The following is a 17,838-nucleotide window of genomic DNA, read 5'->3' on the forward strand; positions in this document are numbered from 1 at the left end:
CCAGTTCTCTGTTTCTATGAATAGAGACGCTTGCTGCTTGGGTTTGCCAGCAGTAAATCTCAGCAGCTGTCGATGGAGACTATAACATAAAAACAGTCCTACTGCATCAGTCCAATGGTTCATTAAACCCAGTTCCTTGACTCTGACAGGGGCCAGCCCCAGATGCTTCAGACCATGTAGAACAGCAAGGGGGTGCTAATAAAGCACTTCGTCCCTGCTGCACGCTCCTAGCCTTCCATTTAGGTGTATGCTAAGCCCATGGCTAAGCCCATCGCGGGACGCGGGTGGCGCTGTGGGTAAAACCTCAGCGCCTAGGACCTGCCGATCGCATGGTCGGCGGTTCGAATCCCCGCGGCGGGGTGAGCTCCTGTCTTTCGGTCCCAGCTCCTGCCCACCTAGCAGTTCGAAAGCACCCTTAAGTGCAAGTAGATAAATAGGTACCGCTTTCTAGCGGGAAGGTAAACGGCGTTTCCGTGTGCTGCGCTGGTGCTGGCTCGCCAGAGCAGCTTCGTCACGCTGGCCACGTGACCCGGAAGTGTCTCCGGACACCGCTGGCCCCCGGCCTCTTAAGTGAGATGAGCGCACAACCCTAGAGTCGGACACGACTGGCCCGTACGGGCAGGGGTACCTTTACCTTTACCTTTAAGCCCATGGTTGCCCTAATCCTCTTAGTTAAGATGATGGATGGTTTCAATTGCTGTGTCTAATGCCATACCCTCCAATGGTCCCAAGTTTCCAAGGACAATCCCGGAATGACAGAAGCCGTCCCGGTTTCTGATTTGATCCTGGAATGTCCCAGATTTCCTTTTCCTCCCCTCCACACCTCAGAGAACAATTAAACGCGGTGGGTGGGTGTGTAGGTGCAAAAACAGAATCCTGTTTACACTGAAACTGAAGTTCATACACTAAATGAAGGAAATGGTGAAGCTGGCGATACAAAGCCCTTCTTATAATTTGGAAGCAAAAGGTCACCAATCCGCTTTTAATTCTTGGATTGCAATGCTTCAGCAGCCAGCCCCCCCCCCTTTTTTTAAAAGAAAACTTGTGGATTGTTTATTACTTTATTGTAAATGGAGCCTTACACAGTCTACTGAGAAGTAAGTCTGACTGTATTCAATGGAGCTTACTTCCAGGTAACTGGGAGCCTTATACTGCAATCCTAAGCATTTTTACTCAGAACTAAGCCCCACCATAGCTGTCAACTTTTCCCTTTTCTTGCGAGGAATCCTATTCGGAATAAGGGAATTTCCCTTTAAAAAAAGGGAACAGTTGACAGCTATGAGTCCCACTGAGTCCCACAGATTTGCTCTCCAGTATCTTCCTGATCATTCTCACAGTTTCTATTATTATTATTATCATTATCATTATCATTATCATTATCATTATCATTATCATTATCATTATCATCATCATCATCCACCTTTTTCCCTGACAGGGGCTCAAGGCAACTTACAGCTAAATTTTTATGTCACTCCATTTATCTGTTGTACATGACCCCTTCCCTCACACATTTTTGCTTTACAACATTCCTGTGAGGTAGGTTAGGCTGAGAGGTTGCAACTGGCTTAAGGTGACAGGTGTAACTCAAGTTTCTGAATGGCTTCATTTCAGTTGGTTAGAGTACGGTTGCAGGTTTGACCACCCGTAAGGGACAGCTGCATATTCCTGTATTGAAAGAAGTTGGACTAGATCAGGGTTTCCCAAACTAGGGTCTCCAGCTGTTTTTGGACTACAACTCCCATCATCCCTAGCTAGCAGGACCAGTGGTCAGGGGTGATGCCCAAAACAGCTGGAAACCCAAGTTTGGGAAACCCTGATCTGGATGATCTTCAGATTCCATTTCAACTCTACAATTCTATGATTTCCAGCACATTAAAGGTAAAGGTAAAGGCACCCCAGACCACTAGGTCCAGTCGTGGCCGACTCTGGGGTTGCGGCGCTCATCTCACTTTACTGGCCGAGGGAGCCGGCGTACAGCTTCCAGGTCATGTGGCCAGCATGACTAAGCTGCTTCTGGTGAACCAGAGCAGCGCACGGAAACACCGTTTACCTTCCCGCTGGAGTGGTACCTATTTATCTACTTGCACTTTGATGTGCTTTCGAACTGCTAGGTTGGCAAGAGCCGGGACCAAGCAATGGGAGCTCACCCCGTTGCGGGGATTCGAACCGCCGACCTTCTGATCGGCAAGTCCTAGGCTCTGTGGTTTAACCCACAGCGCCACCCGCGTCCCTTTTCAGCACATTGCGGTTGTCCAAATGGGAAGTCACAGGGCATAGATAATTTAACCAAGCCCACCCACATCCAGAATATAATCTATAACAGGTGTTTTGGGTCCAGTTTGGGGAAATATTGGTGAGACATACACAGTATGCAGACAACTCCATATTTAGGAGCAGGAGTACTATCATTACTGGTTTGTACAGGGTCAATCTACAACTAATGTCGGTGGAAAGAGGCGGGACCCACAGGGAGTCTCCTGTTGCTTCTGGCTGCTTGTTGCAGATGCTTGTTCCTTTCGGCCAGTCTACACTTGCCTACACAGCTAGGTATGATGCTGTCGCTTGCAGGCAGATTGTCCACCAGATGGTACAGCCTACTCTATGAGAAACATTTGAAAGGACAACAAAATACAGCAGAAGCCATTTGACAGTCCACATGGCCAGGGTAGGCTTAGCCAAAACATTTCCATGGGCGTCAAAATGGAAAGGAAAGCAGGTCCCTGCCTGTTGTGATGGCCTTCAGCACCTTCCTAACACCAGTGGCACAGGCTGGGGAAAACTCCACTGTGGGCCAGATGCAGTCTCCAAGCCAGACCTTGCTTTCCACCATGCCATTCAAATGGTCTTCTCTATCAGCAGCAGTTGCACCCAACACTAGGTGCAGCCACAGCCAAGGACAGGCAACAACAACAACAACAACAACAACAACAATTTTATTATTAATTCCCCACCCATCTGGCCGTCTTGCCCCAACCACTCTGGGTGGCTCCCAATAGAACACTAAAAACAAAATAAAACTCCAAACATTAAAAACTTCCCGATATAGGGCTGCCTTCAGATGTCTTCTAAAAGTTGTGTAGTTCTTTATCTCCTTGACATCTGATGGGAGGGTGCTCGACAGGGAGGGTGCCACTGCCAAGAAGGCCTTATAAGCCAACCAAAGGCTTATCTGCAGTTTCCTCTGCTCTTTTCAGGCATCGTTCACGATTTAAAGCTCAGTGTCCAACTACCTATTTTATTTTATTTTATTTTATTTTATTTTATTTTATTTTTGCATTGCATTGCATTGCATTGCATTGCATTGCTCCGGAGCTTTCCCTGCAAAAACCTGCTCTTTAAAGCTCAATCAGAGCAAAGTTCAACCCACAGAAAACCTATATGGGCATTTGCTCTGATCCAGCTTTAAAGAGTGGATTTTTGTGGGGAAAGCTCGGCGGGAGGGGGAAGCTCAGATATGGGAATGTTGAAGCACATACCTCTGTCTGGAAAGACCGAGGCAAAAGGTATGTGTGGATAAGCCCTCAGTTTTGTCCCCCTCCTTCTCTGTACTGAGTTTTACAAAGGCAACACTAAGATGGAGGAGGAGGAAGAGGAAGAAGCTGACAATCAGGTGAGGGCTGGCTAAGGGCATGCTTGGGTTGGTGGCACCTTTAGCCTCTATCGCTCCCTATTTTCTAGCCTCCAGATCTGGGATGCCTCACTTCCCATGTTTAAAATAAAGCGTCCTTTCCCATCAGTTCTGAAAACTGCACTTAGTTTAAAATGTGAGAGAGAACAAAAATGCACCCGAAAGACAACACATGGGGTGCCAAATGGGCTTTAAAAATGCATGTTAATAAGGTGGAATGGACTAATGTATGAACATATACAAAAGTGACATTTTGGAAACAGATGGACCTAGCAGTCCCTCTTCACATAACCTACTAATCTGATTATTATTAGTTTAAACAAATCTAGGGATGCCCAGAATTGAACCTAGACCTTCTTCATGCAAAGTCAACCGCTTCACAAACGAGCAATGACCACCTCCCCCATATCTCTTTGTGTCATAGTCTGTAAGCTTTCAGGTTAGACAGAATTCTCTACTAAAGAATTATGGATGGAAAGGCCCAGATATGAAACTGTGAGGTAGTTGAGGAGGGGGGAGTGTATTTCTCAACATGCTGGTGCCTTGCCAGCTTCTTCCGTAGAAAGGAAACCAAAAACACAGAATGTCTTAATTGGATCCTCACGAAAGATACTGTGTTTCCACTGATTAAGGCAATTAAAGGTGCAGATTCTGCTGCTCAAAGGCTGACATCTTCAGGTGTCTCCACGTAACCAAAATTAATGCCACTGCTAGCTGTGCCACCTAGCCAGGCTGCAAAGTAAATTAATTACTGCAAGAGAGCTAATAAGAGTGGCTCAGGCAGAGCAGGAACAATCTTCCCGCTTGCCATCAGAGGCTGCACCGAGACTTTTGCCTCTCTGCTGCCCATGAGTGCAACCTGGCAGTTGCTGACTGTAACGTTTCTATTGTATAGTTTATGCTAAATATGCATATCTTAATTGCATTAGTCAAAATAATTAGCTAATATATTTTTGCATAATGACGAGGTAAGCAAATATCACCGTAGCTCAGTGCTTCTTGCATGAGTAAATTTGGAAAATTAATAGACTCCCAATTTCCTAATTATCTGTCTTTTATTCCAAACTTAAACAATGAAATGCTATTGCACACTCCTGGGCATCTTGTAATTCAGTTTGCACCTTGGAATATGAATATATATATATATATATATACTGTGTGTGTGTATATATATATATATATATATATATATATATATATGCACACCTGGTTTTTCGTCTCCTTCCAGGAAAAGAATCTAAAATACTATTCTTTCCCCCCAATACTTTTTCAATGAACCTGCTGCACCAGCTTCTTAATTTCTTTGACACAGCTGAGTCTAATCCTCCCCCGTGCTATAAAATGGTTCCAAATTGAAAAATGTTTAGAAGAGGAGCAGGAAAGCATACTGAATGAAGGATGAGCTGACAATTAAGATGCTGTCCTTGAGATTAGTGAAGCCTGGACATCCACAATTTGAACTATGGCAAGGTGTCTACAACACCTGAAGGTTACGAGTTCAGAACTCAGCTCGAAACAAGTGGAAATGTCCTTACTTGGGGAGCTTCAGAACATTGTTTTGGTGCTTCACTTCCTACCCATGATTCATAACATCCATCTGTGCCACGGTGCCTGCCATCTGGATGAATCCATGGTCTCATATCCAGTTCAAACTCAGCCAATTAAAATGTTCAGCAACGGCATGTGGTATAGCCCTTCTTGGACCATACCACTCCACACTGAGGATTGTCCAGTTTGTTGAATGTTCCCTGGTGTTAAAAACAAACTGCAAGCATATATGTCAGGTGGTGGTATGGTTGCTCGAGAGCAAACAGGCAAGATCCAACCTGTCTTTTCCAGGTTTTATTATCTGTACAAACTATCTTACAGTGCAGAGCGTCGCAAGTCCATGTCTGGTCAGTCGCTAGCAGAATCTGGGAGTGGGCGGTCCTTATACCTTCTCCAGCATAACAGTCATGTGACCCCCATCCTTCTCCTCCTCTCTCTGTGTGCAAACCTACTGCGCAACGTGGGTGCTGGCAAAGGGGGACTTCCCTCCCCTCCCCTTTGCTCAGGCTCGGTGTTGAGGCTCTCCCTAGCATCTTCTGATCCCTGCGCCCCTTCTCCACTGGAGGCGGGGCTTCCCTCTTTGCCAGAGGAAGAACTGCTTCACAAGATCTTCGGAGGCTCCCTGTAACACAACTGCTCTTCCACCTCTCGCCTCTGAGCTGATGGCAGTTCCCTGACAATATACATCATACACATGGAAAGTTAGTAGGTCAGAGGTAAGGTTATCACTTTCTCACTATATGCTAGCTTTCCTTCTACAAGGAATTTTTGATGTGGGGTGGTATCCAAACAGGTCATCTGCCATCTCCATTCCGGAATGGTACAGTGCAGAACTGACTGTGCTAAGGTCTGTGGTGGCACCAGATGTAGGTTAAAGATAGTGACAAGGCCAAGGCTGTCCAGTGAGCTTTGTAACAGTGTGGATTTGAGCCTGGCTCTTTTAAAAGCCAACCCCACACTCTAACCCCACGGGCTCCCAACATAGAACAGAATAAGAAATCATGCATTTTTTATTGTTGTCTTGTTGGGCTGTGTATGTGATAAAGGGGAGCCATTTTCCCTTTTCTTGCTAATGTCTCATCAGATGAAACTGATTTGTAAAAATGTTACATGGGGGAAAATATGAGAGAGAGACATTGCAAACACTTTTGTAAGTCAAGAAAATCTTTAATAAAAAAAATAAAATAAAATAAGAACTGCATTCTAACAAATTCAAAATAAAAATAAGAAATCATGCAGATGCAGTCTAAGTGGTAAGAACTGGACATTTCAGTACTGTAGGAACTGGTTTGATAGTTAGCGTTTTAACAAGAGGATGTACAAGGGACCTGAGGTTTTCCACATCTGGAAAAACATTATCAAGTGAGCCTCTCAAACAGCAAAGTAGTAGAAACAAGCATCGGCGGGGGAAAGAATTACCCCCACATTTCCAAAAAGTATCCACACTTGTTATGGCTTAAGGAAAAGCTACCCAGAAGCTGATAAGAGAGCTTTCACCTGATGAAACACACTGGCAGGATTTTTGTCTCATCTCTCTAGACCCTCAAACTCTCTGCCTCCAGGGCCCACTTGAGATGGCTGAAAATTACTGAGGCCCACTAACCACATAGCAATGGTGCAGTCACAAAATGGCGGCCAGTGGAGGCAGTGTCATATAGTTTCTTAGCTATTACTGGCAACTCTTTCTACTAATATCAAATCTGTCTTTGGAAATCACTAAATTATTTCCCGCAGCATTTTCCCTCATGGCAAGGCGTTTGCCCACAGCTTAGTTTTCCTCAAGCTAACTACGGACATTTGCTCTGGAGGTATTGTGAAGAGGCCTTCCTATGACTGTCGAGCTCTGCACAAGGGACTTTGATGTGTGGGCAGGACAACTGCCTGTCTTACATCATAATGACATCTGGTGACTGAAAGGTGAGTTGCCCCACCCACCTATCAAACTTTGCTCACCAGGGTGAGGTCAGATAGTGAATTACATTGACAAACTCTTTTTTTTTTTACATTAAGATGTTTCTGAACATATAATCTATAATTTAAGACTGTCAGATCTAATCCTGCCCACTGGGGTGGCAGTCTGCAAGTCTTTGCCCTCTTCTGACAGCCCACCAGGTACCGAAGAGTTCTGGCATGACCCCCTTCAGTTTTCTCCAGACCAAACTTACCCAGTTCCTTCATCCTTTCATCATAGGGCATGCTTCCCATATCACTCACCATCCTCTGAATCCATTCCATTAAATTAATTGTTGTTGTTTGTTGTTGTTTAGTCGTTTATTCCGACTCTTCGTGACCCTATGGACCATAGCACGCCAGGCACTCCTGTCTTCCACTGCCTCCCGCAGTTTGATCAAACTCATGCTGGTGGCTTTGAGAACACTGTCCAACCATCTCGTCCTCTGTCGTCCCCTTCTCCTTGTGCCCTCCATCTTTCCCAGCATCAGGGTCTTTTCCAGGGAGTCTTCTCTTCTCATGAGGTGGCCAAAGTATTGAAGCCTCAGCTTCAGGATCTGTCCTTCCAGTGAGCACTCAGGGCTGATTTCCTTAAGAATGGATTGGTTTGTTCTTCTTGCAGTCCATGGGACTCTCAAGAGTATCCTCCAGCACCATAATTCAAAAGCATCAATTCTTCAGTGATCAGCCTTCTTGATGGTCCAGCTCTCACTTCCATACATCACTACTGGGAAAACCATAGCTTTAACTATGCAGACCTTTGTCGGCAAATTAAATTAATACATTACCCTAATTAAAATAAAGCCAGCTGGAAAACCAACTGTGTCAACTGGTTAAAACCTGCGTAGGGAGGGGGAAGCGAGCAAATAATTAAATAAAATACAACTGCAATCTCTAACTTTCTTCCTTTCAAGTCTTTCTTTCTTTCCTCCTTTCTCCTGGAACATGCTCATTGCTGAGGCTTCAAGCCAACTGCTCTACGCACACAAAAAGAAGCCTGCTGAACTATCAGCAGGGTGCCTTAAACATATTTTTAATAAAAAAAAATCTAGAAGAAATGAAAAGTTACCAACATTTGTTATTGTCATTTTGGAAGCGGAACTTTCTCAGAGGCTACATGCAAGGCATAAGCATGCACACAGAAACCTCACCCCCACTGCATCGAATATTTTTAAGCATATGGAAGCCAATCCTTCACCCCACCCAGTGGCTTAATTCATCTCCGTGATGCTGCAAAGTTACTGTACTTTTGAGGCTGGGGGGAGTCGTTTTCAGCCTTCATGTCTAGGATGGTTGCTTTGGGATGCCTTGTGGGAAGTGACTCGCACATGAAATAAATACAAATAGTAATAATGGGTTGGGACCTAGATACTTGATGGACCATCACCCCTGATACTTCTGTGCCCAGGCATGGAGATTATAGGAGAGGCTGTTCTTCATGACCCTCCTTTGAGAGATGGACATTATGTGGAAACTTGGGAAGAGAGACCTCTCCACTAAGATGTCCTGGTTATGGAATGCCCTTCCTCTGGTACAAACTGTGGCTTTGTTACAGCACCAGTTTAAGGCACAGTGTGGTCTTCAACTATCATTTATCCAAGGGGACCCACTGAATCAAATGGACTTGGGTTGCATCTGTACTATACATTTAAAGCAGTATCATACTACTTTAAACAGTCATGGATTCCCCCAAAGAATTCTGGGAGCTGCAGTTGATTAAGGGGGGGTGAGAGTTGTTCCCCTCACAGAATTCCTAGGGGTCCCTGGAAAGATAGATGGACCGTTAAACCACTTTGGGAATTACAGCTGTAAGAGTGAGAAAATGAGAAACAGAGAGAAACCTAATTTGACAAATTCGCTCACCCCTTTGTTGGGCCCTTGTTTTTCCTCACCACTTGATTGTAATAAAAACCTCAAAGCCGTTTACAATGACCGCTCCCCGCATAAAACGGGGGGCGACCTTTGCGTGGACGCGTGCAGCCCCTAGATCTGGAGCGGCTCCATCAGCATAGGCTTGGCTTCACCTTCCCTCAGGTGGGATACCTGGAGGTCTCCGCCTACCCCAGTCAGCTGTCCAATCCCACCTGGGGGAAGCGGTGCCAAGGAGACCAGGCCAAGTAGGGGAGGGATTACCTGCCCACACAATAGAGGGAGGATCTTACCTGGGAATCCTCACTTGGCTCCAGAGCTTCTCCTACCCTACCCACCCTCAGTTAATGCATTATTTTTCAGGTTAACTTTTCTTCATAGGTTTTGCAGGTTAACTTTTCTTCACAGGTATGCGGGCGCTGCTATGTTAAGGTCGCTGTCAAAGGGCCAGAAAGGAATTTTCCTGCATTGGCAGGTTTCGCCTTTCCCATAGCAAAACGTCACAACTTTGGCGGTATCAGGCCTTGGGCGGAATCCTTTTGTCCATCTTCCTCTTTGCAGTGGCGATACCAGGGTGCCCTGTTAAAGGGGTTTCTGAAGGGAGGCTTTGACCGTACGCCGAAAGGTCGTCATTGCTCTCCCCTGCGGCGGCATAATGGGGGTGGCTATCTCTGCTTGAACATATGTTCTCCAGAGCCAGCCCATCCCCCACACAAACACTGGATAACCCTGATGCTCCCTAGGTCCCCAGCTGGGGACTGGGGAAGGAGAACGCCCAATGCCTGAGCCAAGGTCTACCCACATTTGAAATTTAATAAAGTTGTGGCCAATTTAATCCCATAGCACGTTGTCTTGAGTCGTTATTCCACATGACGGGGGGACCGCTCAGGATCTGGGGACTCCGCCGGTCCACGCAAAAGAATAAAGCAAATAAGATCAGTTAAAAGCAGGTATTTAAAACATCCAAAAATGATGATTAAAATCACCAATAGACTAAAAACAGATTGAAACACAGTTCCCACATATCTGGAACTGTGCCTAAACAAAGCACTTCATCAGATCATATTATTATTATTATTATTATTATTATTATTATTATTATTATTATTTGTATACTGCCTTCTTCTGCAGATCTCAGGGTGGTTCCAAACATAAAATTACCATATCAAAAACCACAAAACCTCTGTGGCTTATTAAATCTAGCAGAGGGGGCCTGTGCTTCGTTGTCCATGGGGATGGTCCCCACTGCCTTGAAAGAGACAGTGATGTGTAGCCACTCCTTAAGAGAACAACTCCAGACTCCTTGGACTGCAGCAAATGTCAGCCAGTCACATTTGTGCCAGTCATAGAGCAAGGAGACCATCCCTGTTGTCATGATTCCCCACCCCCTCCCCAGAAACCACATGTTGGTCATGGTTGTGTGAGAAGAAAATCCCGTGTGTGTAAGCTCTTACTCCACACAACTGAAGCTCTGTGCAACCGGGGCACCTAGGTAACACATGAATAGAGTGGCAGCTAGTCTGGTGACTGGGAGTATCCGCCAAGACCATATAACACCAGTCCTGAAAGACCTTCATTGGCTCCCAATACATTTCCAAACACAATTCAAAATGTTGGTGCTGACTTTTAAAGCCCTAAACGGCCCTGGGCCAGTATACCTGAAGGAGCATCTCCACCCCCATCGTTCTGCCCAGACACTGGGGTCTAGCTCCAAGGGCCTTCTGGTGGTTCCCTCACTGTGAGAAGTGAGGTTACAGGGAACTAGGCAGAGGGCCTCCTCAGCAGTCAAATAAACAACTATCTGACTTTTAGAAGACATCTGAAGCCCTGTTTAGGGAAGTTTTTAATGTTTGATCATGTTTTTAATATTCTGTTGGGAGCCACCCAGAGTGGCTGGGGGAACCTAGCCGGAGGGCAGGGTATAAATATATTATTATTATTATTATTATTATTATTATTATTATTATTATTATTACAAATCTAGGGATGCGGTGGCTCTGTGGTCTAAACCACTGAGCCTCTTGGGCTTGTTGATCAGAAGGTTGGTGGTTTGAATACCCGCAATGGCGTGAGCTCCCGTTGCTCTGTCCCAGCTCCAGTGCAAGTAGATAAATAGGTACCGCTGCGGCAGGAAGGTAAATGGCATTTCCGTGCGCTCTGGTTTCCGTCACAGTGTTCCATTGTGCCAGAAGCGGTTTAGCCATGCTGGCCACATGACCTGGAAAGCTGTCTGTGGACAAATGCCACCTCCCTCGGCCTATAAGTGAGATGAGCGCCACAACCCCGTAGTTGCCTTTGACTGGACTTAACCGTCCAGTGGTCCTTAACTTTTACCTTGTCTATTAAAAATCTATTTATGAATCGCTTCTATGAAACATCTCAAATGCATACATAAAACAGTTTCATATGTGAAATAAATTAAAGCAATTTCATATCTAAGAGCACTTTCCAGGCACAGACACAGAATGGGATTTTAAAAAGTAGCTCCATTTACAGAACTTGTTGAAAAAGGAAGGTCTTTAGTAGGCGCTGGAAAGACAATAGAGGCAGTGCCTGTCTGATGTGTATCTGGGGAGAATTCCAAAGAGTAGGTGCCCCCACAGTAATGGCCTGATGCCCACATCGTATGGGATGGACCTCCTGGGGAGATGGACTCTACAGGAGGCCCTCTCCTGCAGTTCTCTATATCCCAAACTGTGTTAGTGAGGAAGGTGGAAACTGAAGCATTTAATTAAATAGTTTCAGACATATTTCTGTTTCATTATTCACTGGGTATTATTTGCAAAAATGCAAACTTACATTATCTTTTTTTAAACCCCCTGAAGGAAATTTTAGAAATTTGTAATATGTATTTGCGCGCGCGCACACACACGCACACGCACACACACACACACACGCACAGTGGTTCAAGAGAGAGAATGTTACAGAGGCACCAATGTCTCTATTTATTTCAGACCTTTGATCCTGTTTTCCCTAGCGGGATTCAGAATAATAACCCATGCAAAGTCTGCTGGCAGCATGATTCCCCAACCAGGGTTGTGGGTATAAAGCTGGAATCTACCTTGTTGGAAAGAGGAACAAGGTCCTAGGATCAGTAATTTTCCTTCCCCAAAGCTGGTACACATTCTTCTACTGGGCTGTGTGTGCGCACTCAGTTGTTAGTCAGATTGTGGCGAGAGTAAGGCAGAGGTCCCATCCACCCTGCACATTTTAAAAGGGTCATTACACCAACCTGAGAGCAAAGAGTGATGTGGAGATAGATAGATGTGGAGAGAGAGAGAGAGAGAGAGAGAGAGAGAGAGAGAGAGAGAGAGAGAGGATAGATAGATAGATAGATAGATAGATAGATAGATAGATAGATAGATGATAGATAGATAGATGATAGATAGATAGATAGATAGATAGATATAGATAGATGATAGATAGATAGATAGATAGATAGATAGATAGATAGATAGATAGATAGATGATAGATAGATAGATAGATAGAAAGATAGAAAGAAAGATAGAGATAGATAGATAGATGATAGATGATAGATAGATAGATGATCGATAGATAGATAGATAGATAGATAGATAGATAGATAGATAGATGATAGATAGATAGATGATAGATAGATAGATAGATAGATAGATAGATAGATAGATGATAGATAGATAGATAGATAGATGATAGATAGATAGATAGATAGATAGATAGATAGATAGATAGATGATAGATAGATAGATAGATAGATAGATAGATAGATAGATAGATAGATGATAGATAGATGATAGATAGATAGATAGATAGATAGATAGATAGATAGATAGATAGATAGATATAGATAGATAGATGATAGATATAGATAGATGATAGATGATAGATGATAGATAGATATAGATAGATATAGATAGATGATAGATGATAGATGATAGATAGATAGATAGATAGATAGATAGATAGATAGATAGATAATAGAATGATCCAGCCATTGCTATTTTTAAATTTCATAGATTTTACCAAAAGAGTCTTATGTACGAATGAACTTTATTACGGTCACAGACCAGGATAAAAAATAAAATAGCAGTTAGGATTTTTTTTAACTGATAAATGTTGGAGCAAATAAGGACAAAGAAACAAGCATAGGATAAAACATCTGAATAAAATACAAGATTAAACACAGATAATGGATGGATAAAAACTGATAATTAAAACAGATAAGAACTAAAAACAAACAAAAACATGCAGTTAAAACAACTGTAAGAGGCTGCAGAGTAGAAGCCTCTTAAAAAGATGACACTCACAGCATTAGAAACTGATGTGCAAATATGGTCTTATGTATCTACTTCTTGCATTTGAAAGAGGTGATGAGGTTTAACAATCAATTCCTTTCCCCAGGGAACTCTGGGAACTGTAGCTCTGTGAGGGGGCAGAGGGATCTCCTAGCAACTCTTTCACCCTTAACAGATTACATTTCCTGGGGTTCTTCTTTTTCTTTAAGGGAAGCTGTGACTATTTAAAGTGATACTGCTTTCTCTGCAAATACCGTATTGGCCCAAATATAAGCCGCACCCGAATATAAGCTGCACCTTTAAAATTCAGGGGGGGGGGGGAACAATACCGAAATATAAGCTGCTCCCTTAAAATTCCACAGGCACTCACACCCATTCTGTTGTACCATATGTCTGTTTCAGCAGCGATATCGTAAAAGCCAATTTTTGTAAGGTCGCCAATTTAAGCCCGCACTTTAACTCTTCATGGTTAGAATTGCGGGGGGGGGGGGGAATGTGAGGCTTATGTTCAGGCCAATAAGGTACTATGCAGATACAATAGCCATGAAATGAATGACTTGCACTCAACTTGTGTGTATAGTGGTACCTCTGGTTAAGAACTTAATTCGTTTTGGAGGTCCGTTGTTAACCTGAAACTGTTCTTAACCTGAGGCACCACTTTAACTAATGGAGCCTCCCGCTGCTGCCATGCCTCCGCCGCGCGATTTCTGTTCTCATCCTGAAGCAAAGTTCTGAACCCGAGGTACTGTTTCTGGGTTAGCAGAGTCTGTAACCTGAAGGGTCTGTAACCCGAGGTACCACTGTACTTTCAAGAACTCGTGACTGATAATACATCTCTTGTTTAACAGAGGATTCAGACGAGGGGCTTTAGTGTCCCATAGCAATAATAATGCAAGCATTACCACAATATCTTAAGATTGTCAGTCTCTACCTGATGGGTCAGGACAAATAACAGGGTCACAGGCCAACATAAGGACACAACTACCATATGTGTTTGGTTTTTGGTTTAAAAAAAAATTTAAAGAGAGAGGATGGGTGGGGAGAGAAGGAGACAGATGGGAGACCTAGAGAGAGATAAAGAGAAAGGGGGAGGAGGAGAGAAGGAATCAGAAGGACAGATATTTTTAGTAATGAAAATAGATAACTACACAAAAGTGGGCTGTTTGTAGCAGAATTGGGGTTAAAGGGGGATTTGAAACGATTGAAGACTACTGTCTCGAAGCGAGTGTTTTTCATGCTTTCAAGTTCCTAGGGTCTCATTTCCACCTTGTCTCACTCACCATGGAAGACGGCGTTACAAAATTTCTGGACATTGGCAATGATTTATCTATTTTATTTATTTCATAATATAGAGAGAGATATACCATATTTTTCGCTCTATAACACGCACCCGACCATAACACGCACGTAGTTTTTAGAGGAGGAAAATCCGTAGGCATGCCACCCATAGGCATTCCCTCCATAACACGCACAGACATTTCCCCTTACTTTCTGGGAGGAAAAAAGTGAGTGTTATGGTGCAAAAAATACGGTATATAATGCTTGACTGACAAAACACACACACCTCAAAGCAGTTTACAAAAAGAACTTAAACAATAAAATTTTCAATAAAAGCAGCTACTTAAAGCATTCAAAAAATCATTAAGCTGAACGATAAGCTGAAAATAGATTGAAACACATGCCAACGTTCTATCTATCTGGGTAGGCTTGTCTAAACAAAAGTGTTTTTAGCGGGTGCTGAAAAGAATGCAGAAAAGGAGTCTGCCTGATGCCAACAGACAGGGAGTACCAAGGCATGGGTGCTGCCACACGAAAAGGTTGGTTTCCTACAAATGTGGAACAGATATGATGTGTCACCTGCAATGGTGCCAGCTCTGCAGATCGAAGCAGTTAGTTAAGTGGGCATTTGTGTGGTAAGGTAATGTCGCAGATAAACTGGTCCCAAGTTGCTAAGAGCTTCTAAGAGGATTCTAGAGTGCACATTGAGTTTGCTGGCTAGATTTGTTGAGCTCCTTTGGCATCAACTGAGAATGAGATCTATAACACACTCGGCACCAGTCCTCTGGGTCTGTGCAGTGCCGGAGAAGGTCATTAGGAGTCAGGGAAGTTTTGGAGGAAGTGTGTCCACTATTAATGACCTCTGAGAAGCTTCTGGTGAAACCCATGAACTGCTGCTTTGGTGACTATTTTGATACAGTATGGACTTCAGTAGGCAACAGTCTACTTTGTCTAACAGAGAGTTCACGATTCCTAGCCTACGTGCTTCTGTTAATGTCTTTTCTGCAGCTTTGTTGTAAAGACTAGAATACTCTTAGCAGCCCATGCATATGTTGTGTGTAGCTTTCTAACTGGATACAGGCGGTGATCATGGCAGGTTTAACCTATGTTTAGTGTATCACTGTCAATAACTGTTTTGCGAAACTTCTGCAATATATATGAGCCAGCTGGTATTAGAGGAAGTGTGAAGATATTTTCATTCAGTGGGGGGTTGGAGAAGGACGTGGGAGGAAGGGGAGGTTTGTGGGTGTGTTGTAAAGTCTGTTGCATGAAAATGCTAGATTTTATTTTGCTAATATGCCTTTAGTATTTTCACTCAGTTGAGATGGATTTATGCCTTGTGAAATCTGCTGATACCGCGGCACTTATTTTGCTTGGCAGCTGCTATTAAACCTTGTGGTGCATTTGCATTTTGTAAACTTTCACTCCTGGGAATCCCAGTGGGGATGGAGAGTTACACCACGAAGTCTGTTCCTGCTTGATTTGTCTCTGAACATTTATGTGTGAGAGAAAAACCTCGGGCGTTCAAGTGATGTGTCAGGGGAATTGGAGAGTTGAGGAAGAACAATGGGGTGGATCACTGACTTGGACGTGCTTTTGAGTGCATGTTATGTGCATGTGTGCATTTGCAGACATGTGTGCACCAAGGAGGGTGAAGCTGAGATGACAACCAACCTTAAACTTCATCTCTTCAAGCCTTTTGGTTTAAAGGGCACAAGGTCTCCATGAGAAACCACATTTTGGAGATGCCTCCTTGACTCTATATATCTTCCACAATGTTTTGCCTGGGTTCACACATGCACTCAAAGGCAAACTGCCCATACCATTCAGATTAGGACACTCTGTTATATCCAGCTAATCTGGTATAGGGGCGGTTTCCACTTCCTTTTGGAAAATTGTGGTATAAAGCACAGACCTTGCCATTTCTCCACTGGGTAATGACATGTCAGCTCATTCTCTCAAACACATGTCATTGAATGGCTTCAATTATTGGTGCCAATGTGTGTGTAAACCCAGCCAGAGAACATCTCCAGAACTACAAATTTCCCCTTTCTAGGAGATCTTAGGTATTGAAATTCCATAAGCATGGAGCTAGGGATCTCTAATGTCCATTTCTGGCATGACCTTCAGTAGCATTTGAGCCACTACAGCAGGGGTGAGGGTCTTCTTCTTCTTCTTCTTCTTCTTCTTCTTCTTCTTCTTCTTCTTCTTGTTTGTTAGCCTGAAGGCCATATTCCATTCTAGAAAACCTTCTGGGGGCCACATGTGTCAAAGGCAAACATGGTGGCAGCAGGCTCTCCTCCTCCTCAACTGCTCTACAACAGCCACCAGAAGCTGCCCAAGGAAGGTTGGCAGTTGCAACTTTGGAAAGGTCATAGGATGCTCCTCATCACCTCCATTGTCCCTTGGAACAACCACCAGCTTATCCTTCCCCCTGAGCAGCACTGCTGGGGGAAATAGAGATATCCTGAGATCAGTTCTGAAGCTGGGATGGCTTTTGTAATTTCAGGCCTGTCCCTGGAAAAACAGGACACTTGGAGTGCATGTGATGGTTAAATTGCTATACAGTGGTACCTCTGGTTGCGAACGGAATCCGTTCCGGAGGCCCGTTCGCAATATGAAAAGAGTGCAACCCACAGCAGCGCGTCTGTGCACACACGGGTTGCGATTTGCCGCTTCTGCGCATGCGCGTGACATCATTTTGTGCTTCTATGCATGCATGAGTGGTGAAACCAGGAAGTAACCCTTTCCAGTACTTCCGGGTTGCCGTGGGACGTAACCTGAAAGAACGTAACAAGAAGCAAATGTAACATGAGGTATGACTGTATATAGCCAATATATGTTTGTGAAGCGTAAGGGTATTCTGAGAGAAAGGATGGACATAACTGAGTTTCACAAAGCAGCCGGCTACCAGTATTGAATATTGCATCAATAATATGGCCAATAAAACAGCTTTCTCCATTGCTAGGGGTTTCCTCTGGCAAGATCTCGGTTTTTTCTGAAAGATGACACACTTAAATGAAATGGCAGCTTGATTCTGACCCTCTAATCAAAAACATCATTATTATAAGAAGGTGGCATTTGTGTTGATAAGTGTAGCTGATTGAGGCTCACAGTGAATTTACACATTGGAACACATTGCCAAGAACCAGCATTTTCTGCTGGCAGATAAGTATGCAATTTCACTCTGGCCAAATATTCAGAGCTTTCAGAGGGACGGTCTCTTTGGAACTTTGCTCGTGAGCCTTGAAACGTTGATCACGCAGTGCGGGCGACAATGGCTTTGTGCT

At 43.9% G+C, this 17,838-nt stretch overlaps 1 long non-coding RNA gene across 1 annotated transcript in view; it reads right to left on the bottom strand.

Moving 5' to 3' along the window:
- Positions 1-271: 271 nt before the first annotated feature.
- LOC310827236 overlaps positions 272-17,838 on the bottom strand; it is a 198,147-nt gene continuing 180,580 nt past the window's right edge. Inside the window, exon 2 of the long non-coding RNA XR_014556243.1 lies at positions 272-371. This is a non-coding gene — a long non-coding RNA (uncharacterized lncRNA). The remainder of the gene's footprint in view (positions 372-17,838) is intronic.

Source organism: Podarcis gaigeae, assembly GCF_964106915.1.
Source record: "Podarcis gaigeae genome assembly, chromosome: 11".
NCBI lineage: Eukaryota > Metazoa > Chordata > Lepidosauria > Squamata > Lacertidae > Podarcis > Podarcis gaigeae.